At 40.8% G+C, this 17,419-nt stretch overlaps 1 non-coding gene across 1 annotated transcript; it reads left to right on the forward strand.

Moving 5' to 3' along the window:
* Positions 1-16,615: 16,615 nt before the first annotated feature.
* Positions 16,616-16,689, forward strand: TRNAN-GUU. The gene has a single exon. It is a non-coding gene; the product is annotated as a tRNA-Asn (tRNA).
* The last annotated feature ends 730 nt before the right edge of the window (positions 16,690-17,419 follow it).

Here is a 17,419-nt window from a genome sequence, read left to right on the forward strand (position 1 = left end):
TAACTCCCCAAGTGATGTTGACATCCTACAGAAAGGCCTCACTGAGACCAACAACTGCAGTCAGAACCATGGCCTTAAGCTCAATGCCAAAAATGTGTCATCCCCTTTGGGAAAAACCCAGTTCCCATGAATTACCACATCGATGGTAGTCCACTGAACACAGAAGGCATTATAAGAGATCTGTGAACACAGGTTGACATCAACCTCTCTTTTGACCACCACATTGCCAATGTGGTCAGAAAGTCCTTCTATGTGACACATCTCATTACTAAGGGTTTTGCATCCAGGAAGAAGAAGGTCATTGCCTCCCTCTACTCTTTCCTCATTAGGCTAGTCAATAAGTACAATGCCCCATTTGGCATGTACCTCACTAGACATCTGCAGCAACTGGAGAGACCGCAAAAGTACCTCACAAAGATGATCCTAGGCCGTAAACACTTGTCCTACATGGACAGACTAAAAAAACTCCAACTACTCTCTGTCTCATATCACCTACTTAGAGGCAATATCTGCTTGACTTACAAAGCCATGTCTGATCCAGCTCTGTTAGAAATGCTACATCTAAAGAAATCCCAATCCCTCCACACCACACGCTCCAGAGATCTCAACCTCATTACCACACTCAACAGAACATGCTGGAGGGACAGGTTCATAACCCAGAGACTGCCCATGCTATGGAATGGACTTCCCAAACATGTCAAACAGAGCACCTCACTGGCCCTCTTCAAGAGAAATCTTGATGAGTAGATGGGAAATAGAAAATTCACCCCGGGGATCACTCCAGTGGCTCTACTCGACAGAGGCACTTGGAACTAAGATCGTGTGGCATGATGCCAGGGTAATCCTAAGGGTTAGGCTTGTAAAGGCTCCATGGCCATTAGCCTAGTACACACCTATGAACCTATGTTGTACATACTGGTTGAAGGGCATGGATATTATTCAAACGTATCAAATAAAAATTATATTAAGTGTAGCATAAACTTTACAAATCAAGTGTTTCTTTAACAAATGTGCCTTTTAAGTTCCTTTTGGCTGTAAGTTCCACTGTCTTCCATTTAAATTTTATCAAAGTCAACCTAAAATCATTTTAGTCAAACCTATATATTTCTTTTTACTTATAGGATCATAGGTTCATAGTTGTGCACTAGGCTAATGGTCACTGGGCTTATTTAAGCCTAGCCATTCATCCCAAATCTCTGACAAGTTCTGGTACTTATGGTAGTGTAAACAAGGGCCTGGGAGATGAGATGAAAATAGAGAAATTACTTAAGCATGAAAATGTACTATGTCGAAAGTGATAATGCCAAAAAACCAACTGCGCATGTTGGATACCACACATATCATGTTAATAGAGGTCACAGTGTACTGGCAGAAACAGTGGCTCCATTTAAATAGTGGATTTAAAATTAAAATGTACGTTTTTTGGAAGTTTTCAAAAGCAGATCACAGTATAGTGAGGATTGGTAAGTTTAGCCTTTTCTCCATTGTAGTGCAATCTCAGAATTAATATATATATATATATATATATATATATATATATATATATATATATATATATATATATATATATATATATATATATATATATATATATATATATAGATATATATATATAATTAGCAGAGAGTCACATTGGCATGTACATTTTGTTGTATGTTAAGTAACTTGTTTAAATGGAGCTGTTGTTTCTAGTAGTACACCGCGATCTGCATTTACACGATGTGAGTGGTTTCTGAAACGCACAGTTGGTTTCAATATTATCACTTTCGACATAGTACATTTTCGTTAAGTAATCTCGCTGTTTTCATTTTGTTAAAATAAATTTCAATACTCTGAACTTTCAATCTACTAAAGTAGGTCCAGTTTTCTAATAGCAAGTTTTTTTGCCTCCATTAGTACCTGCTACATGTCCTTAGTAAACAGGTGCCAAACAAAATTATCATCAAGGCAGTCAATTGAAAATGATTGTTGTTAGAATGCATCAGACACCCCTTTTATAGTCTGAGTCTGTGAGGGAAGTTTGTAGTAATTGCCCCTGGCCATTTCTGAAAGAAGGAAGAACCACTGTTGCCTAGGCCAGAAGGGAGTCACCACAATTGTCTTTGGGGATTCTTTATGAATTTTCAGGAGTAGCCTGGATATTTGTGAAAATGGTGGAAAAGCATACAGGAACATTCCTGTCCAAAGAAAAGAAAAGGCAGCTGTCTTCTGAGCTTTCTTGCATAGAATCCTGGAACATAATCTTGCCAGTTAATTGTTCATAGAGGAGGTAAAAAGGCCTACTTAAGGAGCTCGCCACAGATGGATCAAATGTCGGAAGACCCTCTGATCTAGTTTCCATTCATAAGGGACTGCGCTGGTCCTGCCCAACTTGTCTGCCACGCAATTTTGCTCTGATGGAATGTAGGATGCCTGTAGAGTGAGACTGGTCTGTACAGCTGTATTCCAAGCTAACATGGCTAGTCTGCAAAGGAAGTACAACCTGAATCCCTCATACTTGTTAATGCACCGCAAGACTGTGGTATTTTCTGAAACCACTTCAAAGAGGTCTGAGGGGTCTAAATGTTTCAGAAAACTGAGTGCCTTGATCTGAGAAAGCATCTCCTAGATATTTATGTCCTTGCTTTTGACCTGGGTGTCCCAAGCCACCTGCAATTTTAGTCCTCCTGAAACTGCTCAGCAAGCAAAGTCTGAAGTGTCGGTGGTGACTGACTGACCGACTGCCTTGGAGCAAAGAAGGAAAAGGTGAGGCCTGGGTGTAAGGATATCTGTTGTTTCCACCAAAAGATTTCTTCTCTGACAAATGCTGACACCAGTATTTAAAAGATAAAGGGTGCTGATGCTGGGACCAAGGAGACTGGAGATGCCTTTGTATCATGTGGAGTCTTGCCAGGGGTATCATGAGAATCACAGATACCATGAGACCCAAAATCCTGAGTTATTCCCTCACAGTGACCAATGTCTGACTGGAAAACCTCAGAAACAGATTTATATAAGGATCTATTTTTCCTCTGGAAAAAAATGCTTTTGGCACTGAGGTGTTTATTTGACATCCCATTAACACAATCCTATCTGAGGGTGTCAAGAAAGATTTTTGACTGTTCTCTTGGAATCCCAGCTTGTGTGAGAGATCTCTTGCCCAACAGAAAGATTCCTGACTGTTTCTAAAAGACTGTTCAAAGATAAACAAGTCATCTAAATATGGTAAAATGTGGATACTCTATAGCCTGCAATGAGCTATACCTGGAGTTGGAAACATTATGAACACTCTTGGTGCAGTGGATAGTCCAAATGGTAAGGTAGAGAACTGATAATGAGATCCAAATATACAAAACCTTAAAAACCTTCTGACGTCTGGATAAGTAGGGATGCAATTATAAGCATGTTATAAGTCTAGTGTTACCACAAAACTTGAACAAGAAAGAAGTGGTAACAGGTTCTGAAGTGGCATAATTTTGAATTTGAGCACATTCACAAACAGGTTTAGGAAAGAAAGCCATAGAACTGGTCTCCAAGCATGTTTTTTCTTTGGCACTAGAAACATCCTTGAATAAAACCCATTCCACACTTAGGAAGGAGGAAGTGGTTCTGTCTGTCCTTTAGCTAGCATGTGATGAAGAATAGATGGAAACAAAAGACTCTGATCTGGAGGAGGAATGTCCTCCCACTGTCATCTGTAATACTGATGAACGATATTCAGAACCCATTTGTCTGAAGCCATCTGTAACCAAAGAGAAAAACGGAGATTAACACTGACTGGAAGTAAAAGAGGGGCCAGGGTGGGAGAGGGTCACAGGGTCTCTTCAATAGTCATTCAGACGTATTGAACTGTCCTTGGTTTGGGAGGTTAGAGACTTCCTCTTGGAATTCCCTTTGCCATTCTTGAATTTTTTGAGACTGTTTATTTTATTTTCCTGACAAAAATGGAAGAGGTGGAAGAAAATCCCTTGGACAATTAGGAAAAGGGGAGCTGAAAAGTCTTAGAGATTTCCTGGATCAGCCTGCCCCTTTTGATCATCTCTGCAGCAGAGGGGCCAAACACTAAATCTCTATCCAAGGGAGAATTTAAAATGCCATTTTAACATCATCTGGGAGGTTGTGAGAATGTAGTCATGCAAACCTCCTTAAAACAGTGCCAGTATGAACAGAGGCATATGCATACTGCAAAGCGTGTGCACTCTGGTGCAAAAGAAGAAACTAAGCAATTTAAAGCAGATTTTCCTCAAAAGAAGTTAACTGCAGATAAAACATTCCTCACGCTTTCACAATTTGTCAGAACAAGCTTTAAAATATGAACCTGACAATACAAAATTCTAAAAACCAAGCCTATCAATAATTTCCTCATCCTTGTCAGAAAGAGTAGGATCAGAATTAACTAAGTGCTTAACAGCAGTGGACCAAACTAAAGCTATAGCTGCTGTTCAGGTTTGGGAATAATGTAAAAAATATAAAAGACTGAAGAACTTTATACAGCCTGTTTAGCATTTTAGGGGCAGCAGGATGATTAACCGGAAAACTGAAGGCAGTAACACACGCACGCACGCACACACACACACACACACACACACACACACACACACACACACACACACACACACACACATACATACATACACACATGCACAGACATGCACACACATGTGCACAGACACACACGCAAACACACACACACACACACACACACACACACACACACACACACTCTAGCATCCTCTAAGCTGACAGAATAGGCGGAATGGGTGCAAGTTCTGGAAAATAATTCTGCAAAACTCTTAGTATTTTCTGAAGGAATAAGTAACGTCTGTGTTCTCCCACTGAAAACACTGGCACACTCCAGCAATAGTCTCAGAGAAAAAGAAACCCCCACAGGGAGAATCAGAAACTGAGCTCTCCTCTGAGTCAGAATCAGCAATCTGATGGAAAAAAATGAATCTGTCCCTGCATCTTCCTGTTCAAATTCAGAATCTTGAATCTGTTCAGAAAAAGAAGAATCCCTCTTTCTTTTACCAGAAACTACTTTACAAAAAAGGCTTGTTTAAATCATCATCATCATCAGCCCCCTTATTCCCATTTTCTGCATGGGGTCGGGGTGTCATGTCAACTGTCACCATCTCTCTCTCTATTCAGTGCCACTCTCCTGCTTTCTTCGACATTCATGCCTGACTGCCACAGGTCTTCTCTCACATAATCCATCCACTTCTTTGCTGGATGCCCTCATTTTCTCTTACCTTCTTCCTGTCTGTCCCAAATCTTCCTCACCTGATTGTCTTCTGCTTCTCTGCGCATCTGCCCAAACCACCACAATCTGTTCTCTTTGACCTTTGCTGTAATTGGGGCTACCTTAGCTTCTGCTCTTATGTCCTCATTTCTTTGTCTCAGGCACTTCATTTCCATCACGTCTAGCCTTCTCAACTCCTCTGCCTTTACTGCCCAGGCTTCTGTGCCATGCAATAGTACTGGTCATACAAGTGTTTTGTACACCTTCTTTTCAGCTTCTTTGGTTCTGTCATATACTACACCTGGCACTCTATGCTAGTTGGCTGCAGCCCCTCTGATTCTAACTTTGACCTCCTCATTCAGACTTCCCTTCTCCCCAGCCATCCCTCCCAGATACTTGAAACTGTTAACCTGTTCCACTATCTTCCCTTGTATCTCAATTCTCAGCTACCTCTGATTTCCCCTAGTTGCTGCCATTACCACTGTGTTATCTGTACTCAGTTTCATCCCATCGGTTTTGCATTCCATTCCCCTGTCCTTTCCTGAAGTTGTTGCTCAGAGTCTGCCTGTAATGCCACATCATGTGCATGCAGCACCTTTGTTGAGCTGTCCCCTCCATCCTATTTACTAATGTAGTCCATTACCAGTATGAGTGGCGGTGGGCTCAGAACTGAATCCTGATGCACACCCACTCCAACCGAGTGGGTCCTTGTACATGGCCTGTACTAATTCTACCAATGTTTCTGGGACTTTGAGCCACAGTATAACTATCCAAATAAGCATTCTTGGGACCTTGTCATATGCTTTCTTAAAGTCTAGGAATACCCAGTTGGACTCTTTCCTCGTCTCTAGCTTTTTCTTAAGTATCTGTCTTACTGAAAACACTGCATTAGGTGTGCTGCATCCTGATCTGAATCCAACCTGCTCATCTCCTATCTTATATTCTACTACTCTGCATATCCATTTATCAGTCATCCTGTACAGAACTTTCATGCAATGTGACAAGAGTTTGATAGCTCTGTAGTGCCCACAGTTATGGATGTCCCCTTTGTTCTTTTTCACTGGCAGAAGTATGCTTATTCTCCAGTCATCTGGGATACGTCTCTCTCCACACTGCTATTAGTGCCCTCAGGAGCCATTTCTCCCCTATCTCACCCAGCATCTTTATCATAACTGTTGTGACCTCATCTGAGCCTGTTGCTTCCCCTGACTTCATTTTCCTTAGTGCTGTTCTTACTTCTTCTACAGTGGGCTCCACCTCTTCTCTCATCATAGGCTGTGTCAAGACAACTTCAGCTTCTGTGGAGTTTTCTTCATTCAGAAGCTGCTGGAAGTACTCCTTCCATCTGCCTTAGATGTCCTGTGGACTGGTGATCAGGTTGTTGCTGGCATCCCTTATGAAGGGTGTCTGACTATCTTCTTTATCTTTCTGTCTTTGCCTTACAACCTAATATAGTTTATTTGTGCCATCTACTGACCTACTTCCCAGAAGCTGGTAGAATGCCTCTAATGCATTGTTCTTTGCTATTACAACTCCTCTTGTAGCCTGTTTGATAGTCAACCAGTATTCCTTCCTAGCCTGGTTCATCTTTTCTACCTCCCACTTTTTCCTGCACTTTTTTTTGATAACTTCCTGGACGTCTGCATTCCACCACCAGCTTTCCTTATGCACCTTATTTCCATTGCTGGCTCGGTCACATGTCTGTTCCATAGTCCTCACATGTACTGGTTTTGAGACGCTGCCATTCTTCTTCAACTCCGCCTATTTTCTCCTTTTCTTGAGATGCCCTGAGTAATGAATTGAACTGTTGTGCTTTCTCTCCGGTCAACTTCCAGGTCTTCAGCCTGGTCTCTGTTGACTTTAGAGCCTTCTCTGACCACTTCTTGTGGCTGATTGTGGCAACTAGTGGTTTATGCTGTCGGCCAACTGTTTCACTGAGGATGACTTTGCAATCACTGAGTCTACCCCAGTGCCCTTTCCTTACTAAGAGGATGTCTACCCAAATTGCATTTTGACCACACTTGTATGTGATCTTGCGACTGTCTCATTTTCTAAACCATATGGTGATTACTATCAAGCCATTTGCAAGGCAAACTCTAAAGTGGCCTCTCTTTCTTTATTTCTGTTGCTCCACCCATGTGGACCCAGGCACTTTCCATATCCTGTTCTGTCTGTCTGTCCTGATATGTGCCCTCACATCACCCATTATCAATACCAATCTGTGTCATCCTGGTTTATCTACTAGGTCCTACAACTGCTATCTAAATGCTTTCTTTGTTAGTCTGGAGTCTGATTTCCATGCGTCTGTCACTAATTCTGATGACATCCCTCACCGTCTTTTGAAGCCTCACCCTCACCACAATTCCCACACCATTTCTAGTCTGCCCTTCTCCTGAGTAGTAGACTCTGGATCCCACTGCCCTTCTATCTTTTCTCCTGGATACACAGGATGTCCAGCCTCCTCTTTCCATCATGTCATCCAGTTCCAATTTGCATCCTGTTAGTGAACCAACACTGAGTGTAACAATTCTTAGTTTATATTTAGCAGGTTGATTGATTTATGTCCAGGTTTCACTCAGAAGAGCTATTCCAGGAAACCCAAGCTGTGCAACAGAGCACTGGCTGGCCAGTAGCTTGTCTCAGGGCTGATGGGCTTTAGGGCAGGCACACACTGGCCAATAGGCACACATACACCCCTCCGAGCATGGGCCGCTGGCATAAGTCAGATCCTCAACCCCATATCACCGGCAAATATCCATGCCCATTTGGCAACATTAGTCAACATAACTGAATCACTTAAAGCCATATTTACTTCATCAGGTGGCTAGTGCTGCCAAAGCAGACTGTCAATGATCCATGCTCTCCTATCTAAAGCCACATTTACACAGTCACGTGGCTAGTGCTGCCACAGCAGACAGTCAGTTATCCATGCTCTCCTATCTAAAGCCATATTTACACCATCACGTGGCTAGTGCTGCCACAGCAGACAGTCAATGATCCATGCTCTCCTATCTAAAGCCATATTTACACCATCACGTGGCTAGTGCTGCCATAGTAGACAGTCAGTGATCCATGCTCTCCTATCTAAAGCCATATTTACACTGTCACATGGCTAGTGCTGCCACAGCAGACAGTCAATGATCCATGCTCTACTATCATGAGATACTGAGCACTGCAGTAGAGGAACAAAATGTTTGGTTTATACAACTCTTCCCCCTATAAGACACCATGTAGAAACTGTGCTGCTGCCCACAGCTCCATTCTTTTGATAAGTTTGAGATGGAAACATTCAGCATGTTTTTTGAGGTGGTAGGAACTCCACAGGACAGAGGGAGGATGTGCAAACTCCAAACATGCATTGGCCAAAGGTCAGGCTCAAATCTTCCACCTTGTTCATAGGAGGTGAAGACCGTATGTATTATACCAATAGCCTGAATTAAACTCTGAATCAGACTCAGTAAACTACTCCTGACCAAAGAAATTTGAGGAGAAGTAGATACATGTTTGGTTTTTCTGTCTCTTTTTGACAGGAAAAATGGGGCCAACCATGTTACTAATGGCAACAGCTGCTTCCCCATGGATGGGCACAGCATTCTGACACAACAGGGAAACCTTTCCTGTTCCTTCACCCAGGAGGGACAAGAGTGGCTCTCCCTTGCACATTAGGGGGCTCCAACAACAGCAGAGGATGTGGCTAACCCCCAGTCCATAGTGGCTGTAGGTACTATACCAGAGGGATCCAGGGTAAAAGATAAGTGGTCTGAGGAACAACAAATGGCCACAGCAGAATCACTCACCTGTGACTGAGACAAATTGCTAATCTGCCATGGTGGCAAAGGTTGTTTGTTTAACTTTTTATTTTTGTGGCTGAAAAAAGGCCAGCCATTGGACCTATTGTCTGGTCCATGGTCAAGCCAAAAATGGTGCCTCTTTCCTGGGAAAGACAAGCACCAACCCTCCAATACACAAAAGTTTCCTTTTTTGACAGTAAAAACACAGTAAAAAGCACCTTCAAATGTTATACCAGCCCCACCAAGAAAAGATATACACAATTTCTCTGCAGAAAGTATGTTTTCAGTTAGTTTTCAGATAACACTACTTTTTAAAAACTGACAGAAAAAAGCAAGTGCTCTGTTTAAAAATACGTTACAGTCTCACAACAGTCCATTAAAACACAAAACTACTCACTTTAAAATAACTTTACTGAAGAGAAAAGTAATAAAACGTCAATACAGTTTAGAAAATGAGAGTTTGCTTTTCTGCAAAGGGAGCTTATGTGCGCGGCACAGCAAAACACAAGCAACGGATGATTCTCAAATGCCGCTGAGGAGTATACAGCTTGGAGACAGTAAAGCTCTGAAGGGCTTTGTCGCATGTCTCATGTATCAAATGACACACTGAGGCACTGCGATGGCTTCAAGCTGTTTATTGCACATAAACACATCAGGAGCTGTGACTGGAACATATATTTAAGCTAACTGACTGACTCATTACTCCAAACACACTTGCATGTGCATCTCCATTCATGCCTGCACTCACTCTGGCTGATTATACAAAATGGCACTGATCTTGCACGTTCTCAGTAACTTATATGCATGTGCTGTCTACCAACAGTGGCTGACTAGGAACAGTACACACAATGATCTACAGGCTTCGTACCGAAACTTCTCTTTTAGTCAGCTCAGCTTGAGCTGCTCGACAGTTTGGGCCTGTGGAAGGTGCCCTGAAGCTTTGGAAGCCGGCCAGCCATTATATCCTTAGCAGGATATAACCCATATAGTTAAAGCTACTGCAGCAGTGATCAATATAATGAACATTTGCATGGGATGGCTTTCCAATTATAATACTTAACACTGTGCTTTATTACATGCATTGAATCCAGACAGTATATTCACAACAGCAGAGTGGACAGTTAAGCATTATAGTTCTTTCAATAGCCATGAAATATATTACAGAGTCATAATTTTACAGATGGAATATCTTCTGTGGTGACTACAAGTGTAAATGCCACTGGTTTCATATACATGTAACTCAAGCATTTGTTAGTAGTAACTTCACTTTGCTGTGCATTGTGCACAGAGGCCAGGATATGAAACAGCACAATATCAAGCAATATTGTTTAACAATTTTAAACTAGCACCTATTAACACTGTGGCAAACAATGCACACAACCTTTACAATACAAAATGTATAAACGCTTCTAGTCCTACTTGATGAAATCTGATCGGTTATCCCTCCTTAAAACTATGGAAATGGTCTCAGTACATCACAGAAGAAACAGCCCTGCTTACTTAGAATCATCCTGCATCTCAAGCCAGTAAGAATCTACAAAACTTCAAAAACCTGAGAACACATATCCATCAAACAAGCATGATTACATTAAACAGCACGCAAAGCCTTCAACTGGGACTTAAAAGAAAAATCAACATGACTTCATGTTGTAATAAGTAACTTCAATAGTTTTTTTTTTTAATTAACACACTGACAAATTAGAAATATTAAATACACTTTTCGTTCTGCTGAAATTCTTAACCAGCAATTGAAAATCCTACCTTTGTATTAAATGTCCTGGTCAATGGGTAAATATATTTAGTTTGCCAACCTATAATAACTGAATCTCAGGAGGTAAAATTGCCTTTGCTGTCAGTCAAGGCCATTTATTAAGCATTTATTACTGGAAACTGACTGCAGAATTTGTGTTCTATCACTGAACATAGCATTCTACACATTTAAATAGAAATAAAACAGAAGAAAGTGGACCTGATTGAAGCAATTAAGATGGGTAGAAGGTTAACTTAGAGATTTAAATCCTTGCCTTACAGCTTGAGGCAAAATTTAGGTAATAACATACACTTGTTTTTCTGACATTTTAATAAGAAAATAGGTACAATAACCCCCCCCCCCCCAGTAATTTCAAATTTCCACAAGAGATTCTAATATTTATGTTGTCTAGAAGGAAGCTGTTTTGTAGTACTGAATGAAAGTTCATTTAGAAGGAACATGAGACAAATGTATTTTTGTAGACCAGACATAGATTTTATTATATGGTTGAAGAAGTTACAAAATAGGATTGGCATATACCTAAATGCTACGGCTTGCGTGAAGCACTATGATTTGTTTTATGTGTTGTCAAATCCCACCTTGATTTTCCCAGATTTCATGATTTTTTCATAATGTTAGATCTTTCTGAGGGTGTTTAAGATAATACACATTATTAAATCATTCACAACATACATTATTAATTGTGGAAACTTTACAAAGAATAATTACCAATAACTATGCATGCTCTATTACATGAAAATCTTCTGGACTAAAAATTAAAGAGTTTTCTGCTTTCTGTTATAATTTTAAAAGCCAGTGGTAGGATTTTTAATTTTCAGACATTGTATGGATTAGCATTTCAGAGAAATGGTGAGATTTTTAATTTATGAGCCTGATGGCAGTTTCATAACATTGTACCGCTGAAATACAAAATTAATGTTGCTATCATGTATATTCATTCTTTTTAAACTCACTTAAGGTTGAATGAGGCTCAAATACATTTTACAAAGTCGAATGTTACCTTCAAATAGTAAAAAATATCTAATATAAAATGTGAAAAATCACATATTAACTAAATTATAATCGTTATACGAATTTTAATAGGATATTCTCATGCCTGGGGCTATTTGTTGTATACCAAGCCTCATCTTATCCTAGCAAACAGATACTCTGTTATGCATTATTGCAGCATATCCCATTTTAGCTTTATTCATTTTGTATGTTGTTTTCCCCTTATCTCACCGTATTTTATTCTTCCTATTTATTACATCTTATCTCAAACTGCATGTGAATTTCTGGCATCACCACGCATTTTTAATATTACACACTCCACATGATTTAGTTTCCAGTGGGTATGATCTCCCACTTCATGGCAACGTTAGTTTCACTAGGTCTAGGCCCTGTTTCTAGTTTGTTAAAAAAGTATAAGCTGACCTACCTGAATGGTAAAGTACTGGTATCAGACAGGTGTGTGTGTGTGTGTGTGTGTGTGTGTGTGTGTGTGTGTGTGTGTAAGTGTGCGCGCGCGCAAGCGTGTGTGTGAGCGCGTGTGTGCGTGTGTGCGGGTTTGCTTGCGTGTGTGCGCGTGTGTGAGAGCGTCTGTGTGTGCGTGCGCGTGTGCGTGCGTGCGTGCGTGCGTGTGTGTGTGTGTGTGTGTGTGCAGACTTCTCAACTGTCATTATTTTGGAGGAACTGATTTATCCCATCCCTGTACATAATTCATAGATTCATAGGCGGTCACTAGGCTATCACCCCAAGAGCCATCTTAAGCCTGGCCAAGCTTACCCGGAATTTACCAAAATATTGCTGACATGTATCAGTACCCCAGTTAATTTTGCAGTTAAAATATAGGCTTGAACACATCAAACATTCATAGGCTGCTTATTTTGGATATACCTGTTTATGGAAGTATGTCCTTATCTGCAGGCTTGATTTACCCCTTCACACAATGTTCTGAATCCCTCTCATTACATGTGATTTCTGAAGCTGTCTAGCACACAGAATACCACACCACCAGCAACATACTAGTGTCAACAATAATCTGAAGATTTTACAGTCTCCTTTATAAATGTGTTTCGGAGTAGTATCCCACATTCTTACTGGAAGCGGGAAGAGTTATGTGCTATCTGGTATTCAAATAATATATTAATTAGCTGGCCAGATTTTTGTCTGGCTTTAAGTACTTTGCAAGGGCCTTCCTACCTATTTTCAGTGTTTGCAGGCTGAGAGGTGTATGCCTGTGCGCCTTGCCTAGGATATTATTACAGTCTGACAAATGACCATTTTACTTGCCTGGGAAGAAGTACATTAGGGCTATAATTGTGCTCGTCTATCATAAAGATTACAATTTTATGGTAAAACAGAGAGAATAACAATCATTAAACAGTGCTTTACAGCTACAGACACGACCTTTCAAAAAATTAAGTTAATACAAACCATTTTATTTCAACTATTTCGTAAATGAAAATGAATATACAATTAAATAAAATGTGTGCATCAAGATTTGAGGGACGTTATTAACCGGGGTCATGTCCTGAAATTTTCCAGAGCTACGATAGGGAAAAGGCTAAATCGAGAAAGTGCGCAGCCAGTTTTGAAAGGGAGCCAGACTTATGTTTTGCTTAAAGCCTCAGTCATTAAATGCTACAGCTGGGATTTCCAGCCTCCAAGGACCATGTGTTCCCTCCCCATACCACACACACACACACACACGCACACGCACACGCACACACACAGACACACACTCACACTGGTATTATGTGCTATGGGAAATCATTCACTTTTAAACTGCAATCGTTTAGTTCTTGTTTCACAGCATATCCCACACCCTGAAGAGACTCCAGATGGTGGGTCACTGTGTAATGCGTGTTAACGTCCCATAATGAAGACCCTTGGGTGTAATTCTTCCGAAGCCAATATGCCTCAACATGCCTGTGTCACATTATTATAGCAAGATGATTATTTCTAAAATGCCATACGGCACTTGAATATGACCCCAGAATGCATGCTGCAAGATTAAGGGCCACTGGGAGCCTGGCCACAAGTGGTTTTGGAGAAGTGTTCACGGTTACTAAAACGCAGGGTGCTGGTTAAAAACATACAAGGTGCTAGCATTACCACTACTACAGGCACGTGGCTTTATAATGAAATTATTTTCTTTTAATTTTTTCACTCTTGTTAACCATTTATGCCCACCTAACTACGTTTGCTACACAATGATTTTTTTTCAAATTTTTGATTCAAATAATGTGATTTGCCTTGTCATAAATTCATTGTACATATTCACTATGTAGAAAATCGCAGGTAAATATTTCTGAAAATAATTGGCCGCTATAATGGAATGTCGGGCCACACATTCTACTGTAAGGACTCGTGAATTGTGAAAAACTGGCCATTTAGGGCTTAAAGCAGTTGCTGCAGTCATTCAAAGCGGAGGCAACTGAGTGTGCCAAATGCAGGAGCAGGAGTATAGCCAGAAATGTATGTTTTGGAATTTAATGTTGTGTGCTCACTACTTAAAAATGCTCTCAACCCAGAAAATGTTACCTCATACTTGTACAAAAGGGGCACAGTATTCTCAATTGTTGCCACTTACAACCACAAAATGACAGATTTAAGGGAACAAGCAAGCATGTTTTGTAAAGCTTTCTACTGCAATCTTCAGTTTTGACAGTTTGATACATTCTGTGCGCTTTATGTAACCGTTTCCAAACTATGCTCTAAAATCGTGCCCGTCTGAGTAGGCTGAGAATTCCTTACTACACCCTTTTGCCGGTGCAACGTGAGTGTGGTGGGGGCCAGACGGACCCCCTCAGCTGACACGCATGTCACTGGGTCAGTAAAGAAACCTTAATACGGGCAATCTCCCACTCCCCATCCCCTATTTAATCTGAGTAAAAACCTTTAGATGGAAACAGGCACAGGTCTAAACCACCTACTTCCAGAATCAAAAGCAAATCTAGAAATAATCACATGCAGTTAGGACACTTTCTTAAACTATTAGTACTAGTAACTTGAGACACTGGCAGAATGAGGGGATATGAATTAGCATGCATTTTCTGAAATAAATCTGCAACTGTAATTCTTATTTATTCAGTATAACCCATTACGTTTTCCCAAAATTGCCAGTTTGTGATGTATTGGAATGTAGAAGAGACAAAATATTGAGCCAAAATCAACTAAGTCCCAGAAAATCAAGGATAATTGAGAGGTGTGGATGCGGGATTGCCACAGACACAAAACCTGGGGTCCTTTCCTGAAGGGCATGTAGTGCTGCAGGACTGAAAGTTGTAATGTAGTACAAATCCTGTGAGTAACACAAAACAGCAAACGTTGCCACCCCCCCAAAAAAAATGAAAAAAGTTTGTATTTGTTGTAAATCGGTTGTGTCATGTTGTAGTCAGATGCTGAAGTCATTCAGCCTTTATTTGTCAACATTTTATTATCCACATACTTAAGTAAAACCTCGTCATGAGGAACGTTTCTCATTTTGAGTCTTAAAAAGTCCATGTTCTTCCCTCTTCCCTACTGAAAGGGTCTGTCACACATGCTGATATCCTAATTCGATAATAGGGAATCATATGAATTCAGCAAAAGAACATTTCTAAGTATAAAGTAACACATTTTAAGCGCCCTGAGGCTCGTGGGGGTAGCCAAGCACACTGAAACACTGCAACTTTTTCAAGCTATACTATGCCTACCACTGTCCAAAAGTCATGTCTCCAACAGCAAGTAGGTACATAATTTGCTCACAGAGCGGATTGCTAATCTAAAAAATAAATATTTCACAGTTTTCCTGCGAACTGATGAAGATGATGCGTACATTTGTTAACTGGTGGGGGGGCAACATTTTGAAAGATATGTCCGTTTATAATTCCAGGTGGGTTGGGGGCAGTATGTAAAAAGAGTTTGTGAGTACAAAATGGAATTTTAGGGCTACACTCCTGCTATGCATGTGTGCGCTTTTTAGCTGAAGTTATTAGTACCCTTTCCACATTTTTGCCCATTAATTCCACATTGGGAAGGGAGGGTGCCACAATCTGGAGATGGAAGGGTGACACAGTAATGACCGTGCCCACTTGGTGTGCCAATCAGAGTTCAGGGGGAGGGGCGATTGGCTCCGCCCTCATGTGGGCGGTACCAGGGCAAGACAGAGGTTCAAGACCACCTCCATTCAGACTCCTTGTCCGCTGTTCGGTAGTGTCGTGGCTGACTCCTTCTGTGATTAACGGTCCGTCTCAGCTGTACCAGAGGATTACTCAAAGTGTTGCTCCCTGGATTACTCAAAGTGTTGCTCCCTGCTTCATAAAAGCGATTATTTTTTAGATAGCGTGTTGTAAGCCCTGTTGCTCTTCTTTTCACACAGCATTTTCCGCTTATTTTTAATTCACGTTTGGGCGAGTTGATTATTGCAGGAAGCCAAATGGGGGCATCGACTTCCCCTAATCAGGGACAATTTGCAAATCTTAGGCATCAACTTGCTTTTTTTAATAATAAGATACGTGACACTGTTAATGTCTGGCGTGACTGACTTACATTACTACAAAAACAAAGTAAAAGCTGATGCAAAATCGCGGACAACGGTTAAGGCGCAGTAGCAGTATTTAAAAAGCGTCGCAGATGTGGGGTTTGTGTCCGGACGTGAGATCGGTAATGGTTAATTAAGGCTAGCATGTTCCCCACGGCGCTGTGTGTGCCACAGATTATGTGTTTCTGTGTAAAAGAAAGGCAGTAAAAGTAGGGCAACAAATACAAAGCAGATCAGTACGTAATACTATCATGCAAAGAGTGAAATATAAAACATAGCAACTCGTGAGAGGCTATAAGTAGACAGAATAGAATGCTTTGCACGTCGTAGTCTCTGTGGCGCAATCGGTTAGCGCGTTCGGCTGTTAACCGAAAGGTTGGTGGTTCGAGCCCACCCAGGGACGAGTGCACATTTTTTTTACTAGCCAGCCTTCGGAAGTATTTTCGTTTCTAACAAATGAGATCATTTCTTCCAAACATCGCGCAAAAAGTAAGTTTATTACATATTTCTCGTTTTTGACAAATGAGATTATTTCTTTCAAACGACACAAAAGAGCCGTGACACATTCATTGAATCACTAAACCCACAGGGACCTGCCTATTACAGAGTATAAATAGTGTGTGGGGGGGTATGCTTTTTAAAAACTGCTTAAAGTTACCTGTATAGCGTGCATAATTATTAAAAAAAGCATACACAGCCTACTGTTTTAATTAAGTTCTTGAACCAAGCTGCAGCAGCTTACAGCACGATGTAAGGACTGATGGAATCACCAGTACAAAATACACGGGATTTGAAAAAGGCAGCCTATTCGTATCATTAACTTTTGAGTCAAATTGTTTAATTTACCTATCAATTTTCTGTTCTTTTATGTAACATTGCCTGTCAAGAGCAAGCACAGAATGTGTATCCGATCATCCCTTTATTACTATTTTAGTAAAGACTCAAAACACAGTTAACCGCCCGGTGCCTGAGATGAAACTTAATTTAGAGCAACTGCAGCTATTGGAATTAAACTGACTTTACACGTTACTGAAGTGCTGCTGCTAGACCTAGTGCACGTATAGCACGACCTCTTTGAAGAGCTGATTTCAGTTACACTCCCAGCATAAAACACAGTTACCCAGTTTTGCATA

This window comes from Protopterus annectens, chromosome 13.part0 (genome assembly GCF_019279795.1).
Source record: "Protopterus annectens isolate FY-2018-M chromosome 13.part0, PAN1.0, whole genome shotgun sequence".
Classification (NCBI taxonomy): domain Eukaryota; kingdom Metazoa; phylum Chordata; order Ceratodontiformes; family Protopteridae; genus Protopterus; species Protopterus annectens.